This window comes from Brachycentrus maculatus, unplaced genomic scaffold (genome assembly GCF_059751285.1).
Source record: "Brachycentrus maculatus isolate JH-2025_06_01 unplaced genomic scaffold, ASM5975128v1 h1tg000306l, whole genome shotgun sequence".
Taxonomy (NCBI): domain Eukaryota; kingdom Metazoa; phylum Arthropoda; class Insecta; order Trichoptera; family Brachycentridae; genus Brachycentrus; species Brachycentrus maculatus.
In genome coordinates, this window is record NW_028281056.1 from 1,288,867 (window position 1) to 1,311,323 (window position 22,457).

Sequence of the window (22,457 nt, forward strand, 5' to 3'; positions counted from 1 at the left end):
ATATTTATATAAATGGTACAATAGTACCGTATATATCAAAATAAATAAATATATCTAATATTAATAACTTGTTAATGGTATTAATAACGTTTCTATGGCCTTTTTACAAGTGGCCAGTTTTATCTATGTTTTGTGTCACTTTCTGTCCACGGTGGAGTTCAATTAATAGTGTGTACGTCTACCTAAACAATATTATCGAAAGTTTAGCTTAGTTGTTCGGCGTCCGGCGACCGAGGAGCACCTTGTCGCGGCTACGTATCACGTTTTACGTTATTTCCCTCGCTGATTCACGTGGTCGCCGATGTTACGTCAAACTAATGTCACAATATGATTTATAATTAAATTGATGCATTTATTTCACAACAATTTGTTTTTATGCCGGACGATTTAATTAGCGGATGTTGGGTAGAGAAACATAGTTTCAATTAGTTTTGTTTTTATTAATTTATTTAAATAATTATATCAAAGTTACACAAGATGGTTTAAGTCTGTTGAAGGTAGGAATTAATTTATTTGTTATTATTATTATAATTGGACGAGCATATGTCAGAATCTTAACATAGATGAAGAAGAATAAGTAATTTCTTGAATATTTTTTTGCTGATACTTTGTGGCACATTTTATAAAACTAAAACTTTGTTTAAACGCTTTTATTTTTATTTATTTTTTCTAACTAATTTTGACAAGCATTCTGTCATGTTCAGAGAAGGATATGTACATATCCATCTCCAAAGATGACGAGTTGCTTGTCGAAACTGGTTAGAAAAAACATCAAGAATAAAAGTGGTTAAAAACAAAGTTTATGTTATATTTTATAAAATAAAATAAAATAATAGAAAACAAATGATATAATTACAAAGTGACAGCCGAATCAAACAAAAAAAAATTAAAAGTTTTATTTCCATTATTTGTGTATCTTTTCACTAATTTTTTTGGGAATAAATTTATGTATATTACGATTATTTATTTTTTATTAACATTGCAATTTTTTACGTCATAGGGATTTTTATTAGGTATAAAATAATTTTATTGACAATTTATTTTTAAATGGAAATATTTGTGTTCCTGTTTTATATACAAAAATTTTAATTTAGCGCTTTTTCGTAAGCCTTTTATAAAAAAAAGATATCAAGGTGTGATAGACAGTGCTTTAACCTAGAAATTCGAACCGAAAAATGCTACAAATTTATCTAAATAATAAATAACCCTGCAAATGCCCAAACTTCCATATTCTTCTTCATCTATGTTAAGATTTCAATAAAAAATATCTTTACATAAATAAACGTCCGCCTCCGTAGTGTAATGGTCAGCACGCTCGGCTACCGTTCTGGAGGTCCCGGGTTCGATTCCCAAGGGGGGTAAAATAAAATATAAGTGATTTTTTCACTGTAATATTTATTCAATATTACCATGGACTGATACCTGAAGCGGAGGGCTGATCACCTTTCCTTCATGTGTAAAAAAACGATCAAGATAACACTGCGTTTATATGACACAGTGCCCTATGCACCATTGGGGTGCGGATAAGGGTTTTATTTATTTATTTACATAAATAACTCCTATGTGGAGATACACTTAGTTGTGAATAAAGATTTGGACACTTAGAATGTTGTGAACTACATATATAAATTATGTATCTACGATAAAATCGTGTAATTTGGCTTTTAACCCGTAGATAACTAAGGAGTTTCATTTAAAGTATAGTTTACTGCTTATGTCCGCCTCCGTATTGTAATGGTCAGCACGCTCGGCTACCGTTCTGGAGGTCCCGGGTTCGATTCCCAGAAGGGGGTCTAATAAATATAAGTGATTTTTTCATTTTAATATTTATTCAATATTACCCTGGACTGGTAAGTGGAAGGCTGATCACCTTTCTTTCGTGTGTTAACGATCAAGATAACACTGCGTTTATATGATGCAGTGCCCTATGCACCATTGGGGTGCGGATAAGGGTTCGAATTACTGCTTATGTTGACAATTTTATCATTTATCGATTTTTAATTACTTTGAATGATTTATAACCGTAAACATAAACAGGGTATAATAATATTATTTTATTATTAAATGTATTTAACCCCTAATAACACAACATTCAATTGCATTGATTAAAAAAAGTAGAAAAACATATAGATGTATACTGTATTCCGGTAGTTAAAATGTAAAATACAATTCAAAACAATAACCCCTAGTGAAATTCCGTAAGATACAGCGGTACCTATGTCAACGTTGTAGGAGGGTTTACTGTATTTTACTATGATACAAAGCTATGGTTATTGACTATAAATTATAATTTTTAACTGTTGTTGAGCGTGGAAAACAAAAGGTTAATATCAGTCTAAACTCCTTTTAATATGGATTTTTCGTCACAAGGATAAATATTTACGGGATTAACAATACTACGGGTATATTTTCATTATTTACTTACGGTATTATAATTTTACTAACTGATAATAAGAAGTGTTTAATTTATATTTATTATAAACATGTCAATGACTAAATAATTTATGTACTAAAATTAAATAGTAAAATTCCCTAAGATAAAGAGGTACCTATGTCAACGTTGTAGGAGGGTTTACTGTATTTTACTATGATACAAAGCTATGGTTATTGACTGTAAATTATAATTTCAACTGTTGTTGAGGGTGGAAAACAAAAGGTTAAAATCAGGCTAAACTCCTTTTAAATATGGATTTTTCGTCACAAGGATGAATATTGACGGGATTAACCATATATATTTTCAATATTTGCTTACGGTGTAATGATTTTACTAACTGATAATCAGAAGTATTTAATTTGTATTTATTATAAACACGTCAATGACTGAATAATTTATGTTAAACGCTATGCAAATAATAACAAGCTCAACTAAGTATTTATTCATAATTTTGGCGACATATTCATACAGTGACAGTCAAAAAACCCTGTCCATTTTCATTATAATTATAAAATAAAAATATTCCAGCTTGACTAAGCGGTAGATGCAATTATTTACAAAGCAACACATTGTTTATTTTATTATTTTATACCCACTTAATTACAAAGAAAAATATTACCACGTTTTAAAAATATAACCACGTCAGTCATATTTTATTAACAACAACATAATATTATGAAATAAAAAATAACCCAAAATGCTCTAAAAATTGACGCAACGACGCCATCTCGGTTTTTCAATGTCGCACGGTTTCACAGCACTTTTTGAATTAGAAAATTAAAGGAATATATTTAATTACATAGATAACCAACAATACTAAAAAAACTAACTAACCAAAACACCGCTTCCCGCAGGGGTAGGCAGAGAGAATAGAACGCCACACCAATCTGTCTTCGCAAACAATTTTCGCCTCTTCCATATTCATGCACCTCCTCATACATACAAGCCGATTATTCCGAATCCTCGGCTGTCCAAATTTAAAACACAGTAAGGGACATTTTTTTGTAGTAGGTTTTTTTGCATTTATGGACTAAGTAGACTCTACTTAGTCCAAAAATGCAAAAAAAAAAAACCTACTACAAAAAAAATGTCCCTTACTGTGTTTTAAATTTGGACAGCCGTCCTGGCCTGACCACTTTCAAGTATTTGAAATACTTGATCATGCCAAGTTTCCCTCGGTCTTCCTGTGCTTCTATTACCGACCACATTGCCTCATAAATTTGTTTTTTGTATACTTTATTCACAATACTAAAAAAACAAATATAATTTTGTCGAAACCTCATGATTAAAAAATTCATATCGGTTTTCAATATAAGCATCTCTAATTTGGAGTAGGGCCAATACATTCCTTAGGTATATTTATATTAATTATTCTGTTGATAATAATTAATTATAAAAATAACAGAAAAATTCTCACCGAGATTTTTATGTCTACCGGTTTCGAAACGTACCCGTCTCTTCGTCAGGATAATCACTACCACAGCATGCAAACAATACCACCGTTCACCGCCATGGTGAAGGGTGGTATTGTTTGCATGCTGTGGTAGTGATTATCCTGACGAAGAGACGGGTACGTCTCGAAACCGGTGGGACATAAAAAATCTCGGTAAGTGGTTACATACTAATATTATTAACATTTAAAAAAAAAACTAAAAATGACTAACCACTAATTAAATGCTTTAAATATTAATAATATGGAGAATAAAAAAAATTCTGAGATGGAGAGATGTCATAGAATGCGGAAAGGGGTAACTCGCAATCTGAATGATTCAGTATGCGATCGGCTGCGCGAGAAGCCGGTCAACGTAACATTTGAAATGTTACCTGGGTTTAAAGAAAATTACGTTGCGATTTATCATATAATGGGATGTAACAACCATTATTGGTCATCAGGAGATGATAGATGTTCGAATAGTAGAATAAGGAAGGAATGCAAAACTGAGATAAGCATTATAAAATTAAGAAAGGTGTGTTGAGATGGTTTGGACATGTGGAACGAATGAGTGAGGAAAGAACGGTAAAACAAATTTATAAGGCGAATGTAATTGGAAAAAAGAGCAGAGGAAGACCGAGAAAACATAGCACGATCAGGTATGCCAAATACTTGAAAGTGTTAGGTCAGTTTAGGAGCCGTAACAATCGGGGGGTATGTACGAGGAGATGCATGAACGTGGAAGAGGCGAAGAATGTTTGCAAAGACAGAGTGGTGTGGCGTTCTATTGTCTCTGCCTACCCCTGCAGAGAAGCGGCGTGATGGTTAGTTAGTTAGTAAGAAGTATAACCAGAGAGTCCTGCTAAATATCTATTTGGACGGTAACTTTGGGCCATTATTGCAAATACAATACTTAGTGTTCACGGTCAAATTACCTCAGACAAAGGTATTGGTACGTTGACTCACTCTACTGCCCAGTGGTCATAAGTACAATATATCGTGGGTATATTTGAAAAAACGTGAACTCGAAAATATGCAGTGGACCTTTGTCAGACGGGAGGAATATCTAATTTAACATACTCAACCTATAAAGGATCGTATTAGACTCGTTTTATGTTTATAACAGCCGATATAATTAATATTTTCATTCATCATTTTCTTTTGGAAAATTCGCCTTCGAAAAAACGTTATTTTCGTAAGTTGGCGATGAATGACGTCACAGAAACGATGGAGTTATTTTAATATTGGTAACATTGCTAAATGATTGGCGGCTCTATTTGTTGATGTCTATGGTGTTAACAAAACGAATCAAAAAAAAATTACAAATATCTATTATTAAGTAACCAAACTAACTGATCGTCACGCTGCTTCCCCGTAGGGGTAGGCAAAGACAATAGAACGCCACTCCAATATGTCATTGCAAACAATCTTCGCCTATTCAACATTCATGCTCTACATACATACCCGACGATTATTTCGATTCCTGACCTGATTGATCACCTTCAAGTATTTAAAATGCTTGGTCATGACAAGATTTCCTCGGTCTTCTTCTGCTTCTATTACCAACGAAATTTTTCCTGATATTTTTTACTCTTATTTCTTTACTCATTCGTTCCACATGTCGAAACCATCATCGTCACACCTTTCTTAATTTTATCAATTATGCTTATCTCAGCCGTGCATTCTTTCCTCGTATCAATCACCATTCGAGCATTAAAATAAAATATTTTATTGATTCTACAGTGTAGTTAGCTACCATTGCATTTTTTTTTTTGCCAGAGTAACAAATAAGCACTTTTTTGTTTATTATTATTAACATTTACCTACACCGATTGCTGAGTACCTACAGACCATTTTTTGTCATTTTTTTTGCTGAGTGGGTAAACCTATCCGAAACTTGAAAGTTCATTGGTTCGCATTAAATCCGTCAAATTATTTACAGTGGATTCGTTCCATGGTCGAGTGGTTTCGCGTTTCGCGCCTGCGAAGGCACTACAAGGTTCGTTCTCCGACAAGACGAAGTGACAAAAAAATCATACTCTGAAATGACAAAAAAAAAGGTAAAAAATATGCTCGGCAAATATATTTTATTTGTCGGTTTCGATTATATTGACTTATGAATTCGAATAATGGAGAGATAATAACGAAGTGTGTATGTCAATTGTAATTTTAAATTCATTTTTAAATAAATGTTTACGAAGAAGGTGACCAGTTGTGGTCCCGTGGTTAGTGTCGCGGACTCTTGAGTCAGAGTTTCACGGTTCGAATCCACTGTACCACAATTTGATACCTATTTCTAATAATGAGCAGAAATACTATGAAATTGAAGTATTTTTGTAAATTTTAATAAAACTCCATAATGATTTTTTTTAAATCCTGAGATTATATAATCGTTAAAAATGTAAAGATAACGATGCATGAAATCAACTGTTTCTATAACATATAGATAGTCATAATTTATAGGTTTATGTGTGTATATGTATGTATATGTATATGTATGTTGGTGCGTATGTATATGTATATGTATAAGGACATTATTTTTTTTTTAAATCTAGTCTTCAATGTGGAAACCATTTGGTTCTAATTGCCATTCTTTAAGTATTTAAAAATTATAAAAATATAATTTTAAAAAATAACATCCTTAAGTTTCAACAATAATTTTACTATTATTTTTTGACATCTCATCAAAGATGAAGAAGAATATGGAAGTCTGGGCATTTACGGGGCTGACGACCGTCATAGGCTGGTTTAAGTGATCACTTTACACACGTTAAATCATTTTATCATTTTTGTCAATAATGGGTAGAATTGGTGAATGTTACACGTGTGTAAAGTGATCACTTAAACCAGCCTATGACGGTCGTCAGCCTTGTAAATGCCCAGACTTCCAAATTCTTCTTCATCTTTGATGAGATGTCAAAAAATAATATGAAAATAACTTCTGTAATTGGAGATAATCCAGATTTTGTGAACAAGTATTTGGACACACTCAAAATGTTGTAAATAATTTTACCATAATAAAATGCACCACCAAGCAATTCCAAACAATAAATTGAAGATATTTTATTACATGTGGTCAGAATGTACAGGTTTATGTGTGTGTGTATCTATATGTATGTATATGTATGTATGTTTGTATGTGTATATAATATAACTTTTTTGTTGCTTTCGTTGTTTAAACTTTGATTGAACAATTACTTTGAGAACCCGATGCTTCACGAACAGATTATCGGGACATGCATGTTTTTTTTTATTTAAAAAATAAATACTAAAATTTTTACTGTAACGCACGTGAGTCTTGTGGATATGTTTTTTTTTCTTTCTTTTTTTTTAGTAATTATAATGCTCTTCTTTGAATGTGCCTTATTTTCCGTGTGTGCGTTCATTTTTTTGTGCGCAATCTTGACATAGGACTGCTTTCCGTACACAATTTTCGCGTGCGCTTTTGCGCGAGCGCATTTTTCCTTTTGTTATTTTTTCAGGTTCATTTAAACATACACGTAGATACGTTTTTATCTTACATAATATGCAACCTACGTAATATGTAGGTACCTACGTAATAACAATAATTACATATTATTGCATGTACCATGTAAGGCATGTAAAAATACCTTGATCGTTCAATCAGTTTAGCCTTTCCGTTTACGGGCGTTTTCTGCCTTCGGAATTTTGAATACATGACTCCCATTTTAATGAGAATATTTTCTGAATGCATTAAATTATGTATCTTATATCGACACGTTAGAAAATTAAACTACCAATTCTTCATTTTACATTTCTGAGATAGATGTTTACTGATTGTATTTTATATATCTTTCATTTAACAACGGAGTCCTTGTTTCAGCCATGTTGTATGGAAGTGAAGCATGGAGTTTGCAAAAGAAGAATGAAAGTAGACTGAACGCAGTCGAAATGCGATCTCTCAGTGAGGCAAAACGACGTATGACAGGTTTTCGAATGGTGATATAAGAAAATAATGCAAGGCTGAGATAAGCATCATAGATAAAATTAAGATAGGTGTTTGAAGATGGCTTGGACATGTGAATCGAATATCGAAGAACGAACAGTAAAACATATTTATGATGTTCATGTACTAATAAATAAAAGCAGAGGAAGACCGAGGGAAACTTGTTATGACCAAGTATTTCAAATACTTGAAAGTGATCAGGTCAGAAGGAGATACATGAATAAAGAAGAGGCGAAGATTATTTGCAAAGACGGAATGGTGTAGCTTTTTAATCTCTCTGCCTACCCCTGGGAGAAATCGACATGATGGTTTAATTAACAATATAAGCGTCCGCCTATCTATCTCATTTATGACATTATAAGTAAATATATTTTTAAAAAATCATTCATTCAAACCCTTTTTCGCACCCCAATGGTGCATAGGGCACTGCATTATAAAAACAGTGTTATCTTGATCGTTAACACACGTGAAGGAAAGGTGATCAACCTTCCGGTTCAGGTACCAGTCCATGGTAATATTGAATAAATATTAGAGTGAAAAATCACTTATATTTATTTGACCCCCCCCCTGGGAATCGAACCCGGGACCTCCAGAACGGTAGCCGAGAAAAAAATACTTCACTATATTTTTATGTTTTTTATTTAATTTTTAATAGGTAAATTGATAGGGCCTTGTGTTATTTTTTGTCTGAAAGGGGGGCTATGGGTCAACTTAGTTTGAGAATCTGTGTGTCAAACATATCGATTTATTACTAAAGTGAAAACGGCGTGCATTACAGATGCAGCCATATTGCATGGGAAGTGTCACGTGCAAATGTGAATACCTTATGACGTGTCGCCGAGGGAATACATATGTAGCATCCAGGTCGAATCAATTATTTGGATTTTATTGAAAAACGGATCATACTATCATACAAAGGTCATATAATATTAACACCGAGTCGTCAGATACTGCGATATCGAAATTGCACTAAGGGGTAACTCGCAAACATCCAATTCAGAAAGCGATTGGCCAGACATACATATATCTCAACGCACATTTTTTTTTAGAATATGTATAAAAAATATTTGTAAAATTTACTTTAAATTCCTTGCCTTTCAAGAATTATTTTCCCTCTATGATAAATATTTCCTTATGTGGATTATATTTGAGGCTGTACTGTCAAATATACAATTCAGTATACGCCCGGCTGCGCGAGATGCCATACGTGTTATTCGCGCACTTTTTTTAAGAATAAATATGGGGATTTGTTATTTTTTTATATGTTTTGAAAAAAATATTTGTATCGTATTTTATAACTCCTTACCTTTCAATAACTCTTTTCGTTTCGAAAACATATATTTATTTCGAGAAAAAACTTTTTTTTTAAATACAAAAACAAAAAAAATCACCAACGTCAAATGGTTTAAAGAAAAAACACTACGGAGGCGAGGAGTTAGCCTCCGTAGTGTAATCGTCAGCACACTCGGCTACCGTTCTGGAGGGCCCGGGTTCGATTCCCAGGGGGGGCGTCAAATAAACAAATAAATGATTTTTTCACTCTAATATTATTTAATATTACCCTGAACTGGCACCTTAAGCGGAGGGCTCATCACCTTTCCTTCATGTGTTAATGATCAAGATAACACTGCGTTTATATGATGCAGTGCCCTATGCACCATCGGGGTGCGGATAAAGGTTTGAAGGGGAGAAGGTAAAGAATATAAAGATGCGATTAATCATTTATTGGGCCTTCACTTACGAATGAATTTATTTTAAAAACAAAATATATTCATTGATTGATTGTTTGTTTTGTAAACACGAGCTACCAGGAAAGAAGGAAAGTGATGGAGAAATGATTTGCGCTACGTGAAACTGCATTACTGTACTTGGTGTCTGCTTTCATATTCATTATTCACCAAAACGCAAATGCAAATACGTACGTGAAGAGCATTCATTCCTGGAATCTATCAAGCCACCTCAGGGCTGCACTTAGACAAACAATACCTTAGGTTTTTTGACATCTCGACGAGTGAAGGATACTCCTTTCAAAAAACTTCGTTTTTAAAGTTTAAGAATACAATAAAATGCATTAAAAATAAATATCAAGCCAGTTATTGAACTTTTTACTGTGCAACAAATCTTTTTGGGTAAAACCTGAATGTTTTTTCTCTTTGTTAGGTTCTGGAATACCCAGACTTCCATCTTCTTTCGTATAAGAAAAAACTTAAGATACTTAGCCTCAGTTAGAGAATACGAAACATTTGTAATAAACTATGATTCTAACCTAATAAACGTTGGTTTCGGCATATCGCTCACTCCTTTCAATAACGTCATATATAAAAAAACATGATTTTTCAGGAGATCGTTTTTAAAGTTTAAGAATATAATAAAATGTATTAAAAATAAATATCAAGCCAGTTATTGAACTTTTTAGTGTGCAACAAATCTTTTTAGGTAAAACCTGAATTTTTTTTCCATTTGAAAAATATTTGGTATATTTAAAAATATAATTAAACAATACCTTTTCTTCAAAATACAAAAACAACACTTTCTGCCCTGTAGCGGGTATATATTAAGTTAAAAATATGTCGCTTTTGCTGGGATATGGTACATTTTCTGGGCATTCTGAAAATTGACGGTTTTTTATGTATATCTTTTTAGGTAAAAACTGAATGTTTTTTCTCCATTTGAAAAATATTTACAAAACCTTTTCTTCAAAATAAAAAAAACAACACTTTCTGCCCTGTAGCGGGTAAATATTAAGTTAAAAATATGTCGCTTTTGCTGGGATCTAGTACATTTTCTGGGCATTCCGAAAACATGCACAACTGAAAATTGACGATTTTTGATATGTGACGTTGTTGAAAGGAGTGAGCGATATGTGAAATATAAAGACGCGAATTAATTTTCATGTTGTATATAGGCATTTTTGTTCACGCACCCAGTCCGCTACTGGCGAGGAAAATCAACAATTTATTCCGTCTTTCTGGCGAAAGTTCAACGATAATAATGCTTTAGTGGTATTTTGAATGTAAATAGACAATACAGGATGCGGTGTGGATATTTTATAGGACTGCCTTCACACTAGGGCGTCCATTACGTACAGGAGTCAAGGGAAAACTCGCAGACTTCAAATTACGAAAAGAAACGACCGCGTTAGAGGTTGGCGTCCAACACGTATTTAAAAAAAAATACATGTTAGAATTTGACTTTATTTTCCAAAATAGATATTTTTTTAAATATATTGAATAAGCATTTTTATAGTTCCTAACTCATTAGCCTTCTGTAACTCTTTTCTTTTCATAATCATATATTTATTTCGAAGGAAAACTTATTCAATACAAAAACAGTATTTTAAGCAAAAAAAATCAGTATCGTCAAATGATACCTGGATTTAAAGTAAATTAAGTTGTGATTTATCGTATATTGGGCCTTATGGCCTAGATCTCGGGCGTTTAAAATACAACGCGTTGGTCTTGGTGAGGGCTGGACGGGGTTCACGCTCAATTTTTTTGTATGAATAAAAATTTAATTTGTCCCTTTTTTGCAAAATATATTGATTTTTTTTTACTCGTTACCTTTCAATACCTTTTTTTCTAAAGCATATATTTATTTCGAAAAAAAAACTATTTTTTTCAATACAAAAACGGTGTTTTAAGAAAATAAACAATTACTTTAAATTTACAACATTTTGAGTATGTCCACTCAAAATTTGTAAATAAATTATCTGGTCAAATTATAAGCTTACATAATAAAAATGAAAATGGTATTTTCTGGCGTTTCTCATGAGTGTGATTATAATCCAGGATTCGGACCTCACATACTAATATTAGAGTTTCTGCTTAATAAAGCAGTGAATTAAATTAGTGATTCAAGAACAATGTTTCAAAATTGGTTCATACCATATTTATATATATATATATATATATATATATATATATATATATATATATATATATATATATATATATATATATATATATATATATATATATATATATATATATATATATATATATATATATATATATATATATATATATATATATATATATATATATATATATATATATATATATATATATATATATATATATATATACAATATATGTAAATATATATAGATGTATATATATATATATATATATATATTTACTATATATATATATATATATATATATATATATATATATATATATATTTGGATATAGAATATATATATAGAAATTCCAAGAATTTGAGTAGTGTGGTTGTCAATAATGGGTAGAATTGGTGAATGTTACACGTGTGTAAAGTGATCGCAACCAGCCTATGACGGTCGTCAGCCCCGTAAATGCCCAGATTTCCATATTCTTCTTCATCTTTGATGAGATGTCAAAAAATAATATGAATTACTTTAAATGTTATCTGGGTTTAATAATAGTTGCGGGCTACTGATTACTGGGCCTTAAAATCCTGCTTAATACTTCGTTGTGACCAATGAATCTCCAATGTAGCACCACATCTCATAAAGTCACATTTACTTATCTTTAACAAGAACGGATTTTACCAGTATAAGCTTCTGACATTTATTGGCGTTTAATATAGGGAACCATTAACTGATAACATATTGAATATACTATGAATGTAGAGCAATATTCACATGTAATGTATCAGTCATGTCAATAACCGGTAGTGAGGTGTCAATAACACTTCTGTTTACCCTTTATGGTGTCTAATTAAACGTAAGAGATCCCAAAGTCCTGTGATTATATAAAGGTGACGGTATTGTACTGAAGAGTGGTGGTATTCTTAAGTAATATTATCTCATTTTATTGCCCGAGGATAGAAAGTGACTAACCAAAACCAAATGTGCCTCTCATAACTAGTTATAGAGGCACCAAAACTCAACGATGATCTCTAAATGGGATACAAATAATCAATGCATCACATAATTCGATGGCATGAGTATAAAACCTCTATTATTAACAATATTATGTACAACATTTTGAGTGTGTCTAAATACTTGTTCACAAAATCTGGATTATCTCCAATTACAGGAATTATTTTCATATTACTTTTTGACATCTCATCAAAGATGAAGAAGAACATGGAAGTCTGGGCATTAACGGAGCTGACGACCGCCATAGGCTGGTTTAAGTGATCACTTAACACACGTGTAACATTCACCAATTCTACCCATTATTGACAACCACACTACTCAAATTCTTGGAAGTTCTATATATATGAACCAATTTTAAACATTGTTCTTGAATCACTAGAACTTCACTAGAGACATCAATCTATTGGTGAGATGAAAAAAAGATTTTTATTTAGCAGAAACTCTTTTATTATTTCGCAATAATGGGTAGAATTTGAGTAGTGTGGTTGTCAATCATGGGCGGAATTGATGAATGTTAAATACATGTAAAATGATCACTTAACTAAGCCTATGACGGTCGTAAGCCCTGTTAATGCCCAGACATCCATATTCTTCTTCATCTTTGTCAAAAATGTACATATCGCTCACTCCTTTCAAGAACGTCATAAATCAAAAAAACTTGATTTTTCAGGAGAACGCTTTTAATGTTTAAAAATATAACACAATGTATTCAAAATAAATATCAAGCCGCTTATTGAACTTTTTACTGTGCAACAGATCTTTTAAGGTAAAACCTGAAGGTTTTTTCTCCATTTGAAAAATATTTAGTAGATTAAAAAAAATAATTAAACAATACCTTTTCTTCAAAATGCAAAAATAACACTTTCTGCCCTGTAGCGGGTAAATATTAAGTTAAAAATATGCCTCTTTTGCTGGGATATAGTACATTTTCTGGGCATTCCGAAAACATGTACAACTGAAAAATGACGATTTTTGATTTATGACGTTCTTGAAAGGAGTGAGCGATGTGTGTTTATTAGTGCATCTATGGCCTACATATCAAATACACCACTCCACCGTACTAATCGGTTAGCTGATAGCATCGTGAAACAGGATGAATTATGCGATAAAATGGCATAATATGGTACAATATAAGCATATTATGCTTATCTGGAAATAACAGAAGCCTTTTCTCTCACTTTTGGCACATAAACAATTATAAATATACTTGTGTTAATGGCATGATACCGCTTAATATACTTGTACAATTATTTAATTAAATATTATAACTACACATTTTACAATATTTTCATTAATATATACAGGGTGCCACATAATTAATCACCCTACCGGAAAATGTTATATTTTTTGCAGATGGCGTCGTGCGTCAATCATATTTGACATTTGTGAACTAGACAGCTACGGTATACCAACAGATTTATAAAACGGGCACAAAAATGTATCGAAATCATATTTTACACTTGACATATAAAGATTTTCATCATCCAAAATCTTTTTTTTTATTTAGCAAAAAAGTATTTAAAAAACTAACTGAATCTGTTTGTGTACTTCAGCTGTCTAGTTCACAAATGTCAAAAATTGACGTGCGACGTCATTTTTTTAAATTATAACAATATCCGTTAGGGTGATCAATTTTGTGCCACCCTGTATCTATACTACCACTAATATCTACAAGTATAAGTGAAATCATCTTCAAATTAATATTACAGCAATGATTATCTGATTTTAAATAGGTTAATACCATATCAAATATTACACAGTTAATTGAAGTGTCAATAAACCATTAAGAGTTTATTAGTTACTTATTTATTTATTTTAAAACATATTACATAACATATCGCTCACTCCTTTCAAGAACGTCATAAATAAAAAAAAACTCGATTTTCCAGGAGAACGTTTTCAATGTTTTAAAATATAACAGTTTATTAAAAATAGATATTAAGCCAATTATTGAACTTTTTACTGTGCAACAGATCTTTTTAGCTAAAACCTGAAGGTTTTTTCTCCATTTGAAAAACATTAAGTATATTTAAAAAATAATTAAACAATACCTTTTCTTCAAAATGCAAAAACAACACTTTCTGCCCTGTAGCGGGTAAATATTAAGTTAAAAATATGGCGCTTTTGCTGGGATATAGTATATTTTCTGAGCATTCCGAAAACATGCACAACTGAAAATTGACGAATTTTGATTTATGACGTTCTTGAAAGGAGTGAGCGATATGTCACATATATAATAGTCCCGACGAATAATTTTCGTTTCTCATTTTAGGATTAAGGTTAACGAGACTGAAACACAAATAAGTCATAGATAACGTGGCTGATAGACACAATCTTTTTCGTTTCTACCAGCTTTTGTTATCCATTTATTAATAACTTTTGTTCATTCTACATCTTAACTCAGATGAAGAACAATGTGAAATTCTGGATATTTAGAGGTCTTATGACCTGTCATAGGCTGGTTTTGTGATCATTCTATACACGTGTAACATTCGTAGAATGGCGAATGTTACACGTGTATAAAGTCATCATTTACAATGATTAAAGAAAACACTTCGTTTTTTACCACTTGAGTTTTATTATAGACTACATGTTTCAGAAGTTAAACTGCCATCATTCAGGTCTGTATAATAACTAAAATATAAAATATAAAATTTTTCTATAAATAAGGAGAGGGGAAAGTAAGGGGAAGGGGTTAGTCAAGGGACGGAGTTTGAAAACAAAGGAAAAATGGAACGCAATGGTGAAGAATTTTGAAACAATATACTATTTAATAAATTATTATTAGAATTCAGGTTTTTTTGGATTTTTTTCTTTAATCATTGTAACATGTCTTACCACAAAGTTAATGCCGAAACAATAAATAAAGTCATCATTTAACCAGTCTATAACAAGAAGTGAGTAAACCCAGTCGTAAATCCAGACTTCCATATTTTTCTTCATCTTTGTTGAGATTTCAACATGTACAATAAAATATCGATATCTGGAATATGTCACTTCCTAACTATAAAGCAATGCTAATTACAATATTTCAGGCTAATGCATAATTCATTGTTTTATACGTTCATCCTTGTTTAGATTAGTACTTTTAGAACCAGCAATATACTTATATTACATACTTAAAAAGAGAAAACATATTATTTTATCATAAAGTATTCTTCTTGTTCAAACCCTTATCCGCACCCCAATGGTGCATAGGGAACTGCATCATATAAACTCAGTGTTATCTTGATCCTTAACACACGAAGAAAAGGTGATCAGCCCTCCGCTTCAGGTATCAATTCTGGGTAATATTGGATAAATCACTTATATTTATTTCACCTCCCGTGGAAATCGAACCCGGGACCTCCAGAACGGTAGCAAAGCGCTCTGACCATTAATTACACTACGGTAGAGGACTCATTAAGTATTCATTCGAACCCTTATCCGCACCCCAATGGTGCATAGGGCACTGCATCATATAAATGCAGTGTTACCTTGATCGTTAACACATGAAGGGAAGGTGATCAGCCCTCCGCTTCAGATACCAGTCCAGGGTAATATTGAATAAATATGAAAGTGAAAAAATCAATTTTATTTATTTGACCCCCCCTGGGAATCGAACTCGGGACCTCAAGAACGGTAGCCGAGCGCGCTGACCATTTCACTACGGAGGCGGACTCATTAAGTATACAACATGTAATTTATTATGTTCAAATTGACTACGCCATTAATAAAGGAAAAAAATGAATTTTTCAAGAGATGGTTTTCTTTTAATGAATGTGGATTTTCGCCGTATTTTTATATGTTCAATTTATCGTGACGTGTATTAAATTGACGTGGCCATACTATAAATATGTCCGCAAATGCGTAGATCCAGGAATAGTTCACACGTGGGCCACTAACCAAATAGTCCCAGAAATAAAACATCCCAGAAATAGCATTTCCCCATTAAACCAGAATACGTTCTGCCCATAGTGTGTTATTACGAGAGTCGCGGCCTCATTACATGAGTTTATTTCATAAAATCGCTAAGTTAGGGGCCGGAAAACGTAACGCCATTTTATAATTATTTGTAACAAATCTTGAAACAAACTTTTCAGGAGCACAAATAATAAAAGAAGGATGAATGTAAGACGAATGTGCGGTAAACGTTGTAAGATAATGTTCGAATGGTGATATAAGGAAAGAATGCAAGGCTGAAATAAGCATTATCGATAAAATTTAGAAAAGTGTGTTGAGATGGTTTGGGCGTGTGGATCGAATGTGAGGAAAGATTTTTAAAAAAAAAATTATATCTTAAGTTAGCTTATATTACAACTAATTTAAACTATTATTTTTTGACTTCTCATCAAAGATGAAGAAGAATATGGAAGTCTGGGCATTTACGGGGCTGACTACCGTCATAGGCTGATTTAAGTGATCACTTTACACACGTGTAACATTCACCAATTCTACCCATTATTGACAACCACACTACTCAAATTCTTGGAAGTTCTATATATATGAACCAATTTTGAAACCTTGTTCTTGAATCACTAGAACTTCACTAGAGACATCTATTGGTAAAATGTAAATAGAGATGTAAAGAAGCTTTTTACTAAGCAGAAACTCTAATATTAGTATGTGAGGTCCGAATCCTGGATTATAATCACACACATGGTTGTCAATAATGGGTAGAATTGGTGAATGTTACACGTGTGTAAAGTGATCACTTAAATCAGCCTATGACGGTCGTCAGCTCCGTAAATGCCCAGACTTCCATATTCTTCTTCATCTTTGATGAGAAGTCAAAAAATAAAATGAAAATAACTCCTGTAATTGGAGGTAATCCAGATTTTGTGAACAAGTATTTGGACGCACTTAAAATGTTGTAAATATAAACTATTATTTACACTTAATTTACATCATCTATGTGTATATATATAAATATATACTTATATATATATATATATATATATATATATATATATATATATATATATATATATATATATATATATATATATATATATATATATATATATATATATATATATATATATATATATATATATATATATATATATATATATATATATATATATATATATATATATATGTATATATATACATATATATATATCTCCTTATAATAAACAAAACATTTATTCTTAAATTCTTTCAGACTTTTTTCATTCTTCATACATTCAGGCATCTCATCATACATTTTCAAACCCTTATACATTAAACAATTTTGCTACTCGGTTTTTTTCAACAATGGCAGTCTTATTTTATCTTTATTTCTAGTAATATGGTCATGAAATTTTTTGTTTAAAACTATTTTATCCTTAAAATGTTTGGGTAATATATCGTTAAAAAAAAATTATGTTTAAAGATGAACATATTAAATTTTAGTCTCTTTTTTATAGATAACCAGTTGAGTTGTTCTCTCATTTTTTCTATATTATTATACCTCTTTTCTTGAGTGCTATTCTCATCGCTTTATTTTGTATAATTTCTAATTTATTTAAATTTCCTTCATTTGCTAAAAATAATATTGTTGAGCGGTAATCTATGTGCGGAATAATGATTGTTTTATAAATAAAGAAAATATCTAGCCATCCCTGAAGAAGAGAGGGTATATGTCAATACCGGTAAGCTTATTGGATTTATGGTATACAAGATTTATCTCCATGTCAAATATATCTTTAAAGGAGTGAAGATAGAATAAAAAAGCATTTATTCGTCCCTGAAGGAAGACAAAACATATATTGAAACTGAAATACCAAAACAAATTGTTTTTTAATACAATTTTTTATAGGTTTCTTGCGTTTATGGTATTCAATTCAATTCAATTTTCAATTCAATTTATTCAATAAAAAATAATATATACATAACAAACAATATTCAAGGCGTATATATTAAAAGTAAAAGTAAGCAAGAAGACTTAAAGGTGTAGAAGAATCCCGCTTCGGAAAACTCCTTCGGACACATGGAACAGATCAATATCCAATGTGATATTGTTCAACATAGCGGTAGCTCTTCCTACAGGCATAACCATCGGCAGGTTGGTCCTGTGTATAGGAATGTGAAACAATATATGCCGACGCTGTCTTAGGCAACTATCGGGAACATACAGACCAATGCTCCGGATAATTTCAGGATTATCGATCATACCGCGCAACAATCGATAAAAATGCGTAATTAAATACACATTCCTTCTAGTCTCTAAACTATTGTAGCCAAGCATACCCTGGAGAAACTGGGTCGGGTAGAGCCAAGGATAATAGCCGTACTCTCTCATGTAGAGATACCTCAAAAACTTCTTTTGGACTTTCTCTACCATAAGGTATACAATATTTATCTCCATGTCAAAAATGTCTTCATGCTTGATTTCACCAAATGTGGATGTATCTGACGTCAGCAGAAATGTCACTCATTGTCTATTGTTAGTTCTTGTATAAATGACAGCAAAACGACAATTGCAGGAAACATATGGCTGCGTCCTTCACTTCAAATTACAGAGAAAAAAACCAATTACTCTTGCCATGCTCTTGTTCAGCGTAGGCAGGCCTTCGAGGACAATGATGAATACCGAATTATGTCACCAACTATTCCATTTAAATCAAGGGTGGCCAACCCGTGGCCCGCGGGCCGCATGCGGCCCGCCGGGAGTATACTTGGGGCCCGCGGACCATTTCACACCTTTTTTCTTTAAATGTACATAAAACCACCAAAAGAAAATTCCATCGTGCGTAGTTCGTATCATATCCCATATATGGAAGTATCTCACTATCGTGACAATTTCTTTTATGGTGTATTCGTGTTAACAAACAAACACAAAATTTTGCGAACGACTTTTAAACACACATTGATAAGAATACAAGCTGCTATAACCGACTGCTAGAGCGACTCAAAGTCAAAATGCTATGTAAAAGCAAATCATACAGTAGCCATGATGTCGAATGAAGTATAATAATCTCAAATGAGAACAAGAATCACTGATTAGCATTTGGAAAACTGTTTGCATGTAGCAACAACATCAATCGTTAACGTATCAACATCGATGCACTTAGTTCTGACAAACAAAATCAGACGTCTCACAATTTTTTTTTAATTTTATTATTATTTTTTGTACTATCTAACTCTTATCCTATTAATATGTTTGATTCACATTTTTGTCATATCTTCTTAAAAAACAATAAATTTCATGTTTGTTTTGAATAATAGAAGAAATTTTGTTTTACGGCCCGGGAAGAAATCTGATTTCTAAAATTTGGTCCGGCTGCTGAAAATGTTGTCCACCCATGATTTAAATCATAATGATGGATGTCAAAAATCATTAAAAATTAACTTATTACCTTCATAGTAACACGTTTTGACCATTATTTCGTCTATTCTTTACTTAGACTGATTGCTTTGAGCTGCAACTAAAAGCAACATTAAAACAACAATTTGATAGTGTCCAAATATGTGTTCACAAATCTGGATTATCTCTAATAATATGAGTTATTTTTCATTAATTTTTGCCATCTCATCAAAAAAATACAAACAATACTAATAAAATAGTTTCTGCTAAATAAAAAGCTTCTTTTCATCTCACCAATAGATGTCTCTAGTGAAGTTCTTGTGATTCAAGAACAGTGTTTCGAAATTGGTTGATATAATTATATATAGAAATTCCAAAATCTTGAGTAGTGTTTTTGTCAATAATGGGTAGAATTGATGATTGAAAAAGGTTCAGGTTTAACCTAAAAAGATCTGTTGCGCAGTAAAAAGTTCAATAGGTGGCTTGATATTTGTTTTTAATACAGTTTATTAAATTTTTCAACTTTAAACAAGTTCTCCTGATTTTTTTTTTATATTTGACGTTGTTGAAAGGAATGAGGGATATGCAGAACAGCGAAACAAAACATCCTAAAATACGATTTTTTTATTCTTTTTACGCACATCTTAAGATCAAAACTATTGAATTACCTCTAATAGTTTTTTTAAACAATTATCCTAAATGTTGGCATTATTTTTCGACGACCCTGTATATATGTAGCTCCCGATTTCCACTGTCCGTGCCACTTTTTAACGTTATCTCTAACTTACGAAATTGTTATCTAGAAATCGCTTCTATATTATGAGTGTTATAATCCTGATAAACATTTATGTGACATCATTTTTAACATATAGTATTTTGATATAAAAAAGGAAGAAAATACAAAACATATATTTCATCTATGAATACATTAAAATCTTTGAAACAACAATGCGATCGAAAGCATTGAAAATCCTAAACGGCAGCAGCTGTCAAGAAGCACGCTGTCGCTTTGATATTTTTTAGTAATGCTTGTATTACTGTTATAATATTTGTACAAATATTTACATTTGTCCAAAAAAACTTGTCATTTGTGCCAAATCTCCCAAAAATCAGTTTGATTTTTTTTTAAATTGTGAGAGATGAGGTTAGAACTAGCATAATTGCCATCGTGTTTTCCCAACCTCATGATGTCTGTGAATACAAATATTTATTTTTGTCTAAAAAGGCGTCTCTTTCGTGCCATATTTACACAAAATCGTTTTGAACCAAACTAACGACCATCGCGTTCTCACAACCTTGCGATGTCTCTTCATACAAATATATATTTTGTCTAAAAACCGTGTTTTCCGTACCATCTCTCCCCAATCTCGTTTAGAACTCACAACCTCGTGATATCTGTGAATACAAAATATTTATTTTTGTCTAAAAAACGTGTTTTTCGTACCATCTCTCCTCAAAATCGCTTTGAACCAAACTAACGACCATCGCGTTCTCACAGCCTCGTGATGTCTGGCGGGACTTTCGTAATGAGTTGATTGATAAATAACGCAGCGGCGGGACAGGAATCGTGTCCGAAGCCCGACCAGAAATAGTGTCCGGGATAGAGTCCACTAGACTCGCACACATGCCGTCAGTGGACTCACTCCATTTCACTAATGTGGCCGAAAAACATCGATCTTAGATGCTACGCAGTATGCGTGATGGAATTGGACAGGCGCGGAGTTGGGAGTAAAATTATTTCAAATTATTATTTTATCTTTTCTTATTTGGGAATTTAACAGGAGAGTTATATCGAGTTATGAACAAATATTCGTACGAGTATAACATACAATACAAGTACTTGTGATGTAAATAAAAAAACTATTGTATATACATAGTTTGCTTTATTATATAATTTAAAATTATAGGAGTTGCTGCTTTATTATATAATTTAAAATTATAATTTTATTAGGGAATTTAATAGGACAGATTCAGAAAGTTATACACATATATCCGAGTATTACAATACAAGTAGGTACTTGTGATATTAAAAAAATATTGTTTATATGAAGGTGCTGTTTTATTATATAATCTAATTTTATTGGGGAATTTAACAGGACAGTTATATCGAGTTATACACATATCGTAGTCGTACAGGAGAAAGTGACCAACTCACTCACTCACAAACAAAGTCACTTTTGCTTGGCAACAAAATAAGCATCAATGCAGTTAGTCATTTTTGACAAATCAATATATTAAACTTACAAGTTTAAAATCCTTTGGGGTTTTTTCAGGGCAATATTAAGCTAGTTAGATATCAAATAGTCAATGATCACGTTTTTGTAAAACAATGTACTTGGTCACTTTCTCCTGTATGACTACGATATGTTGTACCCTTGAACAGGTGGGACTTATTTTTTTCGTTTCACGAATGTGGGATTTTTTTCTGGGCAATATTAGGCTAGTAAGATATTAAATAGTCAATGATCACGTTTTTGTAAGAAATGCACT

The 22,457-nt window shown here is 31.9% G+C and overlaps 1 protein-coding gene across 1 annotated transcript in view; it reads left to right on the forward strand.

Annotated features, from left to right (window-relative positions):
- The first annotated feature begins 210 nt into the window (after positions 1–210).
- Positions 211–22,457, forward strand: part of Hexo2 (beta-hexosaminidase 2) — a 40,711-nt gene continuing 18,464 nt past the window's right edge. Inside the window, exon 1 of the mRNA XM_088267798.1 lies at positions 211–497. The gene's annotated coding sequence lies outside the window, so the exon portion shown is untranslated. The remainder of the gene's footprint in view (positions 498–22,457) is intronic.